The sequence below is a fragment of the Microtus ochrogaster genome, chromosome 5, assembly GCF_000317375.1.
Source record: "Microtus ochrogaster isolate Prairie Vole_2 chromosome 5, MicOch1.0, whole genome shotgun sequence".
Taxonomy (NCBI): Eukaryota; Metazoa; Chordata; class Mammalia; order Rodentia; family Cricetidae; genus Microtus; species Microtus ochrogaster.
The window spans coordinates 68306081-68317605 of record NC_022012.1 but is presented as its reverse complement, the minus strand read 5'-3'; the positions used below and the strand labels follow the sequence as shown (position 1 = coordinate 68317605).

General features: G+C 40.2%; 1 pseudogene; it reads right to left on the bottom strand.

Annotated features, from left to right (window-relative positions):
* Positions 1–6525: 6525 nt before the first annotated feature.
* On the bottom strand, positions 6526–10045 carry LOC101983030 (annotated as a pseudogene).
* Positions 10046–11525: the final 1480 nt, after the last annotated feature.

Here is an 11525-nt window from a genome sequence, read left to right as displayed (position 1 = left end):
TTAGTTTTAATTCTGGAATATGTGTGTGTGTGTTTGTGTAAATATAATGTGTGTGTGTGTGTGTGTGTGTGTGTGTCAGACAATCTGAGACTTTCTTCTGCCCTCCATGTGTGTACCTAAGATGCAGGAACATACACACAAATTTAAAAATAAAGTTTGTTCATGTGCATATTAAACAATAACACAGCCTCTACAAAGTCCTGTAAAGGTAGATAGGTGTGTATTACAGGATTCCATTATAGTGTTTCTTTCTTCCCCACAGACTGAACAAGACTTCTTACAAAAACAGATGACCTACTACTGTGTACTACCTACCTACTGTGGGTAGCCACAATTCATTGTAAGCACAATTATTTATGTTTTGAAGTAGCAGATTAATGAAGTCTGAATAATACCCGTTTATATCTCTTCTCTTACAATATGAACATTTTCTTATTTCCTTTTCTTATTGCTTTGTTTGAAATCTTTACAAAAGTAATAATTCAATGATAAAACCAGCATGCTTATATGGTTCCTCCGTTTAAGCACAATGCCTTTGATGATCCACCGTTCATTGTTTCACACTTCTATTAGCATGCTAAGAGTTCTTGTTAATTTCTAAAACACACACTTGTTTACTCATCCAGACAAGCCCCATTATTAGACTTTGGTTGATCTGGATCTTAATAATTAGGCTAGCTGGGATTAAGGGTGTATTGTTCACCAGCATGCCTGAAATCTAAGGCATTTAAATAATATATACAATATATAGATATATATATTTTCCCACTTCTTTCTCTCATTTCTCTGTCTCTGTCTCTCTCTCTCTCTCGTGTATGTGGGCACATTTATGGGTTTTGGAAACCAAACTCAGGTCCTCTGGAAAAAAAAAAAAAACAAAACAGAACAAATTCTTTTCTTAAAAAAAAAATTTAAGTACTTTCTTATTTAAAAACACTTGTAATTTTGCAAGCTAGCAGTAAAATATTGAGGCCAATATTTTACTAAAAATTTTACCAATTAGCACCGTATACATTTTAAAGCTCATTGGAACATTGTTTCATTGCAAATGATGATCATCTCCAAGGTCAAACTAGTCTCAGCATGTGATTTTGGTTCCAGGTAAAAATATGTATTTGGGGGGCTGGAGAGATGGCTCAGAGGTTAAGAACACTGACTGCTCTTCCAGAGATCCTGAGTTCAATTCCCAGCAACCACATGGTGGCTCACAACCATCTACAATGAGATCTGGTGCCCTTTTCTGACCTGTTGTCATACATGGAGGCAGAACACTGTATACATAATAAATAAAAAATATTAAGAAAATATGTATTTTAAAGCCAATTAACTACATTAACATATTTGTCAATCTAACAAAATCTAAGTACCATAGTTTAAAGCAGCGTTTAATCTCTGAAATTTTTCTGAAAAGAAGGCACATAAAGAAGTTGAGAAATCAGCTATAAAAACAAATAACTCATTCACTTTTTTTTAAGAAACCTCTTATTTTGTTATTCTTCCAGATTGAACTCTTAATCACCAAGCTGTAGCTCCACACTCTCTAAGATGTAAAATTAAACAAGGATGGCCATTAAATTTCACCAAATGGCTTTGGAGTAATGAATGAGTTCATGTTAAATAAGTTCTTCCATTTTTATGTTATTAGCTAATTACATTATAAAATGTTTCACTCTTGAGTAGCTGCATAGATGCAAATGGATAAGACCAAATGACTGTCCATAACGTGATTTCAGGAATGCTCATTCTGGAAAGTTTTATTGCTAGTGTCTAGCTTGATTTCTGAATATTTAAGAAATGTGTTGTCTAAGATTTCAGCTTTGAAATATCTTTTAAAAGTCTGTGGGGTTAGGATATGTGATCAAAGCTTTTTTTTTCTTTTGATGAAAACTTTTAAAATTCTGGAAACTTCCAAAGTCTATCTTTGCATTGCACGAAGTTATATATTCATATAGTCAAGGTTTGTGATTATTTAAACTTGTGCTGCTTTATAACTAGTGTAGTAGTTTCTTACATTGCATAACAAAATTACCAGCATTATTTCAAGCTTAATTCCAACCAACACAGACGTGTTATGGCAGAGATTCAAGGGGCCAATAATCCAGCCTGGTATTGATGCTTCTCTGCTTGGGACCTCATGAGGCTGAGATCAAGGTGCTGATTGCTATGCCATCATCTGGAGGCTCGGCCAGGGAAAGGTCAGTGTGTGGGTGCCCTAAAGGTGTTGGCGGATTTCCTTTTCCTTGTTGTTGAGAGACTAAGGCTTTCATTGTGTGGCCAGCAATTGGCTGTGGGTTGCTAGCAGCTGTCCTTTGGTTCTTATAGTGTGACCTCCTCCCCAGACCTTTTCAGACTGAAATCATTTACTTTGAGGAGATTTTAGTACACTTTAAGGGCTCACCTAATCAACTATATCCATTGGGAATAATTATTCTCTTATCATCTCAACGTCTACTGATTTGGGAATCTTGCATCGAGTGGCCCCTGTGCATTCTAACATAACTTAATCACAGTATAGGCAAGCTCTTGTTCTGTTCACAAAGTCTGGCTCATACTCAGAGGACTATAGTGTGTACGTATGCTAGATCAGGAAAACTCAGGGGTCATCCTAGAGTTCTGTTTGCTCCTCTTTATCTATCTCATATTTTCCAATGGGGGGTGGGGATGGTCAAAGCTTCCAAGATGGCGGCTATGTAAAGTCCTTCCAGCTTCAGTGGAAAGTTTTGCTGCCTGTGACAGTGCTGTGTTGCCTGTGACTCTGGTAAGCCGAGCGTATTCCCCCCCCCCTTCTCCTTTCTCTTGTTAGGGTGCATCCTGAGAGAAACTCTTGCAACAGCTCCAGAGGTCAGAGGTTTGTAGTTCACATGTTGTCACTCAGTTGATGGCTCACCTTGCTGGAATGAGGCCATATCCACACCTGCAGCCTTTCCACGCTGCCTGGCTCTTTCTTCAGCTTCTTCAACCCCCACACGAGGTGTGAGCATTTTGAACTCCACAGTGATGCCTCCTAGCTTCTGAAGGCTAATCATGTCATCCAAGGTCAGAGGCAATTGGAACTGATGAATTTCAGTGGATATCAGTCTGTTCTCATAAACCCCAGATGATGATGGCAGATTCCAGAGTATTCTTAATGTCTCCCTCTTGGTGACCTCCCCCACCCAAATTCTCTTCCTGATTGTCCTATGAACTTCAAGCTTCAGGGATGAGGCAATAAATCTGTTAGAGGCAGCCAAATAGTTCCTAGAACTGCACAAGGCCAAATCCTGAAATCTGTTCCTTTATATACACATATAGGTAGGTACACACATATGCCTATGAGTAAAATCACATATATATCTATACCACATAGATCTCATGCATATGTAACTGTATATATGAAAGAGAAACTGCTGTATGTAGTTTTGCTTTTCTGCACCCTAAGCTGTTATTGTATGAATTTTCATCAATACAGCTTCCCAGTAAGCTATGCTTTCTGTCAAAGTCAACTTTTCTCTTTGAACATTAAACATTTTATGTCTTCTTCTTTAAATAATAATTATCACTTCCATTTTTGGGGGGTTTATTGGTTATATTTTTGCTTGCCTCTCAGTCCTCAGTTTTCAATCTGTTAAATAAAAATTAGATCTACATTTTATGTTTATGGTCAGTCTTGTAGAGTGATTTATTTTACCAGTACCAGGTCATTTTACAAGCATGTATTTCGAATGTTCCAGACTCAGTGAATCTGTGCAGTTGGCTTATAGAATAGAGGTAGAGGCATGAGTTCTCGTAAGCAGGTTAACCAGCACATAGTAAACAAGACCCTCTTGTTGCCATTATAATTTACAGCTGTAATGTGTTAATACAGATGTGCATACACACACGCACACACAAATTTTTGTAAATTCTTACCCTTTCACAATGATTTATGTTGTCAGTGTTATAAGCCAACAGATCTTGAAACTTAAGTGGCTTCTCAACATTACAGAAAAGGGTTTTTTTTGTAAACAAAGTCAACCTTCTAAATGTCAGTATTTATAGGAATAATAAAAGAAATGTATAGGGTTTATAATTTTTAATTTATATACATGTGTGTATATTTGTGTGTGGGTATGTGCACGTTCACGCAGGTGCCTATGCGGTCGGTCAACAGAGGACATCCGATTTCCCTGTAACTGGAGTGACAGGTGATTGGGAGCTGGGAGACAAACTCTGATTCACTGTAAGGGCAGCAAGTGCTCTTTAAAACTGAGTCATCTCTCCTGCCCCTTCATTTTGAATTGAAAAGAAAAAATAATATTGAGTTGGACTAAATGAGCTCCCACTCCCCAAGTCAGAATTGCCTTGTGGATCATATTGCTTGAAAGGACAAAATCTTTTTTTAAAAAATGGTTTTATACCTTTTCCTTTTGTAACAATCATTGACTCCCTGGAGGTGTCACCGCTCAGAAGAAAAGGGATCCTGGCAGTTGGGAACCAGGGAATATTGAGTGTTATAGCTTGTGTGGAGGTGCGCTCTGGCAGCCGGGAGCCAGGGGATAGCACAGACCACAGTAAGCATAGCAGCTTACAGCCCTGCTCTAGGGAAGGTTTCCCCAATGTGACAACTCTGCTACCCAGGAAAGGGCTTCCTAGGGAACTTGTTACAACTAGGCTCCGGTGCTTCACCGCTTCCCCTGGTCTGCTAGGGGAAGGCTCCCCCAGGGAAAGTGTTACAGCCCTGCTCCGCTCTGTCTCTGCCCTAACCTCAGTCAAGAGACTAATTGGGAGGGAAGAATCCAGGAAAGTGGCTGCATCTACCAGGGTTCACAAACTGAACAGGCACAGGGCTTATATAGATAGGGCTTCTTAGGGGTGGAGTTTTCTCGGGGAGAAGAGGGAGAGGAATTGGTTAGTTTTTCCCTGCACAGAGATTGGTTAGTTTAGTTGGTCAGGGGCAGAGATGGCTGATCTCAGAGCCAAACTGTGTTTATCGGCGAAAATGAGAATGCAGACAGATTGTAAAAATATATACAGCTTTAATGGGGAAATAGACTTACAGAACCACAGGTTTCCACAGAGAACAGGAAAACAGAAGGGGGGGGGCTGGGAGCACGCCTGCAATCTTTATAAGTAAAAAATATCCTCGGGGAACCCCGCCCCCAAGTAAAGTGATTGGCTGGGTCTCTCCTACATATGTTTCTTTCACTGGCCTTTTTAAGCCTTTTGGCTCTAGTTTTGGGGTCAGGGCATATTTCTTTCACTGACTCTGATTCTAAGAACAAAGCATGTTTCTTTGGCACTGGTTTTTAGAGTCAGAGTACATTTCTTTGGGTCTGGGTTTAGAGCTAAATCATTTTTTTAATGGCTCTGGTTTCAGAGTCAGGGTGGGTTTCTTTGGCTGGACGTTTACCCTACACTCCCCTATTATCTTTAAGGTGAAGACCAGAATCCATACTTAAGATTTCCCGCTGTGATGGTCCCTGCAAAGTTCATTCACTGGGAACTTGGTTCCCAGTGCAGCAGTGCTAAGAGTCAGGGCTTCCCTGGTGAATGAATGCATCCATCTGTGGACTATGCATGAATCTATGGCTGAATGAATGACTCTGTGGGCAGATGGGCTATGGTGAAAGTGGCAAGCTTGCTGTCTTTTACCACACAAGATACAGCCAGGAACTGTGAGCTGAATACGCCTCTTGTCTTTATGTATTACCCACCCTTAGGTATTTTGTTTTAGCAGCAGAACATGGGCCAAGACAACCAATGAGTATGAATCCTCTGTGGCTGCCCAAATACACACCTCAGTATTCTCAACATGAAACTGTATTCACTTGAGAGGACTCATATGGATTTCACACCATTCCTTGCTCACTTCTGCCTACAAACTCCTGTCTGTGATAATAAACTTTTTATCTAGAATGTTATCTTCCTGCTAGGCTTCCTGTCCAAATCCTATTCACCTCACCTTTTGATAACTAAAACCATTTTCTTCCTTTTAAAAATTTTGTTTTATTTTGAATTATGTCTCTCTGCATGTTGTATTGTGGTGTGTGTGCACGTGAGTATAGCGGCCATGGGGGACAGAAAAAGGGTCCTATGCTCTGGAGCTGTAGTTACAGAGGGTTGTGAGCTGCCTGACATGGATGCTGAGAGCCGAATCTTCTTTAAGTTGAATTACTCATGTAGCCCTTAGGTCCAGCTCCTTATTTCCCCATGTGTGAACACGTACATACAGTTAGTGTGTATAATGTACTCAGTTCCTTCAAAAATAGCAGTGCCATTTCATGTTTCTTGGTGTGGCCTAAAGGGCTCAAGGGAACCTGCACTGTATGAGTTAATGAACTTTGCCACAGCTTTTTCAATAAATTGAACCCAAATCAAACTTGGGAAGGTCCCTCTTCCCACAACCCCTCCCTCGATACACAAAGAATCTTTGGTCATACTGTAAAACACACACAGTACTTTATGATAAGGAAGACTGGCAGACATGGAGTTGGTCATTCCCCGTGCTGCGACCAACTTTAACCTCTTGACTAAAGCTCTTGTTCTTGCTGCTTTGTCCTATTTTGCTCACATCTCAGGAAGTCCCACAGATGCCTGTGATCCTGGAAATTCAAATTGCTGGTGAGAGTTTATCCTCTGTTTTCTCAGGTTTTCAGGTGCTTTCTCTGCAGGATGATCTCCTGCTGCTTGAAGTACCCTTTGTCTCTCATAAACAAGCTGAGGTTCAAAGAGCATCTTACTGAAAACTTCTTATTCACGTCCCTCATTGTGGGAATTGGGTCATACCCTGCCTAAGAACAGCCTATGGGAATAGATTCTCCTTTTGCTGGCGCTCCATCCATTACTTCATACTTAGCCATTGTTTCTGTTTCTGTTACGGTGCTGGCTCCAATTCCTGCGATCTTTTTCTTGGTCGGCTGTAACTCCGTGTGTTGTGTTTTTATTCTCACTGATAAGAAGTAAAGTTTTCCAAGGATCACATCCTGTAAATGATACTTTGACTTAGTATATTCAAAATCTATGTGCAGACAGTCTTCAATGCCCACTTCCATTTTAACAGAGTTGACATCAGGATAGGTAGCAAGCTGGTGAACAATAAGACTTTACTCTTTCACTAAGTCTGTCAGCCTCCTCACAACCGTCACCTTAAGAAAATACCTCAGGCGGACATTGGTAAAATTGTATGACTCACATGGTTTTCCACTTGCCTATATCCCAGATCCTAACTTCTGCTCTGAGTCAGTTCTCTGGGTAAAACTGATGCTAGGATTGTGATTCATGATTATTACTCTTGTCATTGAAAAGTTCAGTTTGACCTACAAATTCAATCCTAATTCCTTATTGCTCTAGCCTCTTTCCAGGATGCTTCAGGCAGGACTACCTTTCTTGAAGCAGTTCCTTCATTATAGAAGGAATAGTGTTTTTCTACTTTGCCATCTTCAGTTTCCACTGCTGCCATTTTTCTGGCTTCCCCATGATTAAGGGCAACATCAAGCTCACAAACAGGACAAAAAAGGCTCCAGGAGAGGCAGAGGCAGGTGGATCTCTGTGAGTTCAAGACCAGCCTGGTCTACAAGAGCTAGTTCCAGGACAAAAAAAAGGCTTCAGGAGAATTCACTGTTACCACCACCAGGTCCCCGTGTCACTCAGCTTCCCCTCAGGAGAACCCTCAACCTTGGGAATGGGTTTTGAAGTCAACACTACTGATAAGATTTTGTTGTGAATGTGGCTTGTGACAGACGCTGTGACATTCCCTCAGAGACTGTCCCTCCTCAGGATTTCCTCAGTTGTGGGACAGTCTGATATAGCTTGTTTTACCCGAGAACCCTGGCACAGGGGCACTTACAAAATCCCAGAAATAAGCTTTTAGACATTAGCTTAGGTTAAAACAAGCAAGCAAACAAAACACACAAAGAAAGCAAAAACCATGTCCATAACATTGACAACAGACCCTTGCTGCCCAGCACTCACTATACTCAGACAAATAGTCACTCCATGAATTCAGCTGTGCCTGCTTGTAAAAGCTCCTCACAGTTGGGCTTGTTGACTATTGTCAACGGTATCCTGTCATTTCCTTGTCCTGAGGTCCTCCTGTCTGTATCTCTGGTCAGGAATGGTGTCTCTTTGAGAATGATGAGAGATGGATATGCCTTTGAGAAAAGGCAAAACACAGAACACTGTGTATTTCTACAGAGCTGGGCCAAACATTCTGCATCAGAAATACCACCCCACTTTACTGAAAGTCCATAAACTACACACACACACACACACACACACACACACACACACATGAACATATACAGATCTAACTACATTCTTATATATAAAACTATAGATCTTTTGTTTACAGGGAAGACACAGAACATCTCACAATGAAATTATTTACAGAAGACCAATTTGTAAGTATTTTTCTAAAAATAGCTCTTCATTGATGGGGTATTGTAATAGTTTTGTGGATAAAGTTGACATGCAACTTGACTTGCAAGCATGAAGATATGAGTTCAATTCCCCAAACCTATGTTGAAAAATATAAATCAAGTATGGTAGTATAGGCTTTTAATCAGTCTTGGGGAGGGAGACATGGGCTGGATCCCTTGGACTCACTGGTCAGGCAGCCTAGTCTAAATTGTGAGCTCTAGGCCAGTGAGAGTCATGATCTCAAAAACACGGAAAAAAGAAAAGAAAAGAAAGGTCAGATGCTAGAAGTTGTCTCCTGGCCTCTCCATGCACACCATACTCATGCACTCACATGAATATACACACACAGGTACACATGTGTATGCATGCACACACAAAATAGCAGAGCATTCCTAATTGCTCAGCAGATGGAACATGAGTTCATTGCTTATTTTCTGAGCTCCGCCAATGGGGAGATTCCCCCCTTAATCTCTGCTGGTTATTGAGTGTTTGCTAGCCCTCAGTCCAGTCCTGAGAGCCTGGGAGCTCCTTGTTTTAGCAAGTAACTGTCTCCTTCAATCATTTTTTAAAAAAATTGTGACTTTTATTTATGTGTCTATTTGAGTGTGTTGAATGCATGTACACAAGCATTTGGTGCTCTCAGAGGCCAGAAAAGGGCATCAGATCCCCAAGATTTGGAGTTACCGGTAGTTGTAAGCCACCATACGAGTGTTGGGAACTGAATTCAGGCACTCTACAAGAGCAGGAAGTTGTCCTAACCCCTGGGCTAACTCTCCAGTCCTGCCATCAGTCACATATAACATCAATTGAGCCAATAAAAGCGACACAGCAGAATACATTTCTTCTAGAAGTTTCTATACAGACAATTTATAATTCTTTTGGGGCCATTACATACAGAGGAGCAGTGTTTAGAGCTTGTTGTGAAATGATGGAAAGAAAGAAACAGTAGAGGTCACCTATGTATTTCTCAGGTAGGTGACTCCTTATCTTGTCCTCAGAGAAGACCTGGTATTCGTTGTACCATTCCATGGCTCTCCATTGCCTTTCTGAAGACACTGAGACATAAATGCAGGGAAAGTGTTACTCGTCTGAAATCACAGAGGGCGATTTTACAAATCAAAACATTAACTTCACAAGTAAGTGGAAAATACAGTTCCATGGCCTCCAGAAACCTGGAAACAAAATGTAGTTTTGAATGGATCATGACACAGAAACTCAGTGCACAGCACACGTGTGTCTGACAGCAAAACCTTTGTCTTTGAGAGCCAAAGGAGTGTCTTGAAATTCCATAGTTCTGATGGACAGATGCTGTGTAAGGAACCTGTGCACTTCTTCACGTTTAATCCACAGAATCTGAGGACTCCAGCCCTGTCTATTCAGATAGCTATTTTCTTAACATCCTTTTTTTTTCTTTGAACATTTTATTCATTTGGTGTCATGTGAATGTGAGTGTATATGTCATGTTGCACCTGTAGAGGTCAGAGGACAACTTTCAATGTCAGTTCTTTCCATGTGGGTCCTGGGGATTGAACTCAGATCTTGGGCTTGAGGATTTTAGTTGCTGAAGTTCTTAACTGCTGACCTAAGATAGATTTATTTCCAAGTGATTAATCCCATCGCCACTTACCTTGGTAGTTTTCCCAGTTGGATTGACGAATAGAAAAGTCATCGATTAATGATCACATGGGCAGTTAAGAAGCTTTTAAAAGTCAACGTATTTCAACTGAGGTATCTGAGTGGAACATAGTCAGAGTTACTGTGTGTATCAATAGAGCATCCTTAGATCCAGGCCTTTCATGCCCTCCCCCAAGCTTTAGCCATTGATCTTTTGGGTCCAAAGATGATGAACATTTGCACAGAGAAAATTTGTTTAAGGGAAATCGTGTTGACCAAATGAAGCAAGGCTCCCCAGTGCATGTTTGTTCCATGATATCAAAGCCTTTTTTGACTGTTGACATTTGGTGTGTTTTTGAAGGACAATAAAGAAAACATTATAATCAACTTGCTTCAAAATGGTTATCAAAGTATCCTCACATGAACATTTTTCCTGTCACTTTAAAAATGTTTTATATTTGGTACATGGAAAATTGTAAACAATACCTTAAAAGTGGTCTGACCTGCTGTCTTGAAACACATTGACTGGACATATTGCCTATGCTGTTTGTATAGTGTGATTTATTATTCTCATTTTCTCCATTGATTTTGTCCAATTCAAAAACATTTGATAAACATTTTAAACTAGGGTTTAATTACATGGTCTTAAATTAAAAAATCCTCCTGTCTCAGCATCCCTGATGCTAAGAGTACAGATGTGCGCCACTACAATGGACTAAGTTTTGAGCGACTGGGCACAGGAGATTGAAGAAAAACAGTTCTGGAGCCCAGGACAAATATTTCTCTTCTACCACGTAGCATTTTCCTGAACATGGCCTTGGCAAATCTGGTAAATGTACACAAGTTCCATCTTATCAAGTAACTTAGGGTAAAATTGAAGCAGAGATAAGGACCAGCTGGTTGCTAGGTACCAGTCACTTCATTTGGCAAGTTGTTGTCAAAGAAATTAACTTATTAACACTCCCACTTTCTTTCAGATAAATGAATAAGGTCACAGAATTGGGGGTGGGGTGGGAAAGGTGGTTCTTTGTATATATAACCTACCTGCTTTGCCATACAAAGGCATAAAGACCCCGTGACTTCCAGTCATCTTGTGGTGAGGTCAGGATCTGAACACAAATCCCTCCTCTAGCTCTTCCCTCTAGAATTACTGTCCATTGGTTTCCTTCAAGTATAGTAGGCAGGTCAGGGCCAAAAGTCTAGTTGAAAGAAGGACTGGGAGGTTGCTTTTACATTTCTGTGTATGATAGAGAAAAATAGACCAAAGTATCTTGTCAGAATATTTTACATCAAAAATAGATTTCACCTGTAGTAAAACTTGAGGAGACTTGAAGAAAGTAGAGTAGAAGGTTTCTAGAATGTTATGGAATATAATATCATTAGTTATGAGTAAGTGAAATAAGTCTTAGTATATAGAATTCCTACAACTTTGGGCCCCTATAAAGATGGTAATGAAAGTCTGAAAAACTCTCTTATGGAAGAAGTGACAATCAGCTCTCAGCCCTAAGTAGGTCACCTATAGCAACATGTACACT